Raw genomic sequence first — 4,676 nt, forward strand, 5'->3', positions numbered from 1 at the left:
CCAGAAGTGGAGCTGTGGCTCAGCTGGGTTGAGCACTAGCCTTGAGAAAGAAAGAAAAAAAAAAAAAGCTCAGGGACAGCGCTTCATGCATTTCTCCAGACTTATTTCATGGCTGGAGCAATCCTTTGGTCCCTGCAGAGATGAGTAAGTTCTAGCCTTCTGTGATGAGCTGCCAGGAAGCTTTACGGGGCTTCAGTTAAGGAGTCTGATGCCCTTCAAGTTGAAAACGTTTGTTCTCTGTAAGGGCAGGAACTTGCTTTGGGTTTTGGTTATTTTTTTTTCCTTGAAGTATATGATACACAGCAGGGGAGATGGAATAATAACTGGTTATGTCTCATGAGATTTTTTTTAACTTCCTATCCACATCATATTTAGAAATTATGTTTTCCTAGATTTAGTATTCAGGGAAGTAAGGTGAAATATGTCTGGGAATGTGGCTTAGTGGTTAGAGTGCTTGCCTAACATGCATAAAGTCCTGGGTTTGATTCCTTAGTACCATATAAACAGAAAAAGCCAAAAGTGGTGCTATGGCTTAAGTGGTAGAGTGCTAGCCTTGAGCAAAAAGAAGTGCAGGTACAGGGACTAGGCCTTGGGTTTATCAAGCCCAGGACTAGCAATCAAACAAACAAAACAGTAAGGCAGAACACAATGACTGAAATAAAAGGAAAACTGGGTTTAATTAGTTGAGTTGATAAAATCCAGAAAGAAGAACATGATTGTTTCCAGTGTCCTTTTAAACAACAGGAAATTTCCAGAAACATTGCAGTCATGGGAAAACATCCTCCCCCCACCCCCACCCCAGACACACACACACACACACATACATGAAAAAGAAAAAGGAAGAAAATCTCTTCATGCTGTTTTAAAAGAGAGAAGGGACAAACATGCATAAAAACAATCCATAGGCTCCTTTCTAGAACAGTAGCTACTCTTTTCAGAAGCATGAAGATTGATATACAACATGAAGACTTTAATTTGCTCACGGTTCTTGGCAACACCAATTTGAAATATGGTATACAAAAAATTAAGAATTTAAAGATCAACTATAAATTCCTCTAAGAAATCTCTTAGAGGAATCTGTTCATTTATAAAGGTAGACAATTTTGTCATGGGAGGGGTCCAGGAAGCCACCTCCATTATATAATTGGCACAGTGCTAAATGTTTTCACATAAAGGTTTTCCTCTCTGTTCTTCACTTTTTCAGAATAAGCAACCTGAAGCTCACAGAGGTGAAATAATTATTGCACTGTTAATGAGGGATAAAAATCACAATTTGATGCCAAGTATGTGTTAATTCCAGGAACTGTGTTCTTCCCACCATTCCATGATTCCCCTAACTTGGTAAAACAAACTGACTGGGAGGCAGAGGCAGGAAGATCCACTGTTTGAGGACACACAGCCAAACCCTGTCTCAAACAAAACAAAATGAACAAAACCCTTGGAGAGCTATAGTCTACTCTTTGGAACTCTTACCAAGAGAACTGGGGAGCACCATCTTCTCTAGACTGGAAGTCACCCAAACCTCACAGAACAAGGACAAGAATAGTCCTTCTTCCTTCCTTTCTCTTTCTTTTTTTTCTTTGTTTCTTTCATAAAAGGAATCAGCTTTTGGAGGAATAGGTGCTTCTTGCTTCCGGACTGTACACTTCACCATCACTTCAACAACACGAAATAATAAAATCATCTGTATACTTTTAGAAATCATTTTAAACAACAAGTGGATATGATTATTGTTAGGTTTTTAAAAAGAGGTAGCCGAGTAAGAACAGCACTAACACACACGTGGTATTCAGGTAAGGGGTAGGTTTATTCAGTAGACCTGCTGGGACCACTCAAAGTTGGCACTCCATGCAGCTGGGAAAGGCCAAGGAAAGGGAGAGCTGGGAAAGAGAGGAAAGAGAGAGAAAAGAGATTGAGAAGAGCTAGACAAGAGCAGAGAGAGAGGTAGCCGAGTAAGAACAGCAGAGAGAGCTAGAAAAGAGCAGCCAGAGAGAGCAGAGAGAAAGCAGAGAGAGAAGAGAGAGAGCAGAGAGAGAGCCGAGAGCCGAGAGAGCAGGGAGAGCTAGAAAAGAACAGAGAGAGGGCAGAGAGAGAGCAGAGAGAGCTAGAAAAGAGCAGCGAGAGAGAGAGCCTCTGGGCCTGGGCTAGGCCTTATCTAGGGTATGGGCAGAGAAAGGTGTGGCCACATCAAATTCAGATGTGACCTCTTCCAGGTGTGCCACTTGCCTAGGTAACACAGGTACTGGATGGAGACTTTGCTGCGAGGAGGGTGGAGTCTGCTGGCCATCCAGGAGCGGACCTTACAATTATATGTTCTAGCTGGGCACAGATGGCCTATAATCCTAGCTACTCAGGAGACTGAGAGTTGAGGAACACAGTTCAAAGCCAGTCAGGGTAGAAAAGTCCATGAGACTCTTATCTCCAATAAGCTATTCAGAAAAAGCTGGAAGTGATGCTGTGGTTCAAGTGGTAGGGCACTAGCCTGGAGCATACAGAGGCTCAAGGACAGCGCCCAGGCCCTGAGTTCAAGTCCCAGAACTGGCTATATATATATATATATATATATATATATATATATATGATTTATATTATTATATTTATTTTGATAAAACTTTTAAGTTTTATTTTAATAAGTTTTAATTTTAATAAGTTTATTTTAATAAGTTTACCAAAAGAAAAATTTTAGCTTTCTCACTTGTAGGAATGGTGGCAGGAAGGGTATTAAAAAGACATAACCTATGCCAGGCTCCACCTTTAGCTACTTGGGAAGCTGAGAATAGGACTGTGGTTAGAGGTCAGTTAGGGTGCACATGGAAAACTTCTCAACCTATAACTGGGTGCAGTGGAGTGCACTTATCATCCCAAGTTACGTGGGAAACTGAGATCAGAGGCCTGCAGTCCCTGCCAGCCCGGGTAGACTCAGTCTTCACAGAGGAAAGCTCGCAGGGCCTGTAAAGGAGTGGGAAGCACCTCTGTGGGGGGAGAAGGGCGTGGCCCCATCAGGCTGGCAAGCATCAGGTGATAGCACCCTCCCTTCAATAAAAAAGACTAACTTGAAGAAAAAAATGTCTCAGAGATTTTTTTCCAGAATTTCAGATATCTAACCAACATGAAATATGATTCATCTTGAACTGATCTTGAATTCGCTGTGTACCTTGGAAAAGTGTGCACCAGGAGTTTCCTCCTCCTGCTGACACATGCCCTGATACGCGAAGTGGGCAGGGGACCTGGGCAGAGCAGGTAGGAAGAGACGGGGGCGTGGCCTCTTGCTCGAAGGGCGGGGCTAAGGGAACTTGAGAGTAGGGGCGTGGCCTTAGGAAAGCTAGGACGTTTGGCACCGCCTCCCCTGGGGTTGGGTATTCACGTAGGCAACCTCCCACCTGTCTTACCGGTCTGCCTGAGAACAGAGCCGTCCCTGGCCACAGCACCTGTAGACACAAGCTCTTCCTGCGGCTCGGCCAATTCCATCCCCTCCTCCCTCACCCCCTCCCCCGCCCCAACCTCCTTGGCCAGCACTGCGCACGCCCAGTCTGTCAACGCGCTCTTTCCGGCTCCTGCGCCGGGAGCGGGATGCAAACGTAGGAGCACTGAACACTGCACAGCCTGCAGTGGCTGGCCCTGGACCCTGCTGCTCCATGATCAAGACCTAGCCAACATCACTCAAGGATGGCCATGCCTTTGCGTTTTTTGAGACTCAGCAGTCTTAGGAATAAACGGGGGTGGGAGGTAGTGCGGCGGGATCTGGGTCCCACATTACCTTGGTCTATAGGTCGCAAAAAGGGAAGGCCAAAGATGTGTGAAAGACTTAAGTGCTAATCTCTGTTCTAATCTTAGTGGCCATTTATGATGAAGAAAGCTTTGGGGAATTTTCCAAATCGTAATTTTCCTTACAGGATTTACATTCATGCTATTCTTAGTTACTTTCAATGGTCTATGGATCCAGACCAACTCTAAAGCCACCGCTCTTATTACTCTATATTCTCTTTGCACCACATCTCCAGCTATTAGTTCTGGTGCAACTGGCCACAGGGTTCCTGAAATGGGGAGGAGGAACAGAATGAGCCAAGACACCTGTACTGAATGTCTCACCTACTCAACATCTCCTGCACAGTTTTTTTCTTCATCTCTCATTAGGTCCACATTTGGTAACAATGTATCACACATTATGCTATATCCTGAGAATTCAGTGACAAGCCCTTTGTGTATGAGGATATAGCCTAAAATAGGAAGCCAGACCCAAAGCCAGTGGCATGTGTTTTAAAAAATAATTATCACATTACGTGCTGTAACTTTAGTTGTGATGTACTAACCCTGTCACCCTACAAGAGTACCACAGGAATCCCCTGGGCCTCCAAAGTTCTGACAGGGTTCTTCCTTTGTTTTCCTCTAGAATGGAACTGGTGCCCCCAGTAACCTATAGATTAGAAAACATATTTGTTCAAACTTGGATTTTACTATGCTTACCCAAGAGTAAGGCCTAATAAACTTGCTAAGACACTGCTTTAGCATTGTGCCTTGTGGTGCTAAATCTAACATAGGCCAATTAGAATCTAAAAGAAGAACACAAATTTGTTTTACAGCAACACAAAATTTTATTACAGAACACTAAAAAGACAAGTAATCAGAAAATAATTATTTCTATAGAGTTACATTCTCTAACAAACTTTGTCCTTTGA

This window comes from Dipodomys merriami, unplaced genomic scaffold, assembly GCF_024711535.1.
Source record: "Dipodomys merriami isolate MVZ:Mamm:240054 unplaced genomic scaffold, mDipMer1.0.p SCAF_395, whole genome shotgun sequence".
NCBI lineage: Eukaryota > Metazoa > Chordata > Mammalia > Rodentia > Heteromyidae > Dipodomys > Dipodomys merriami.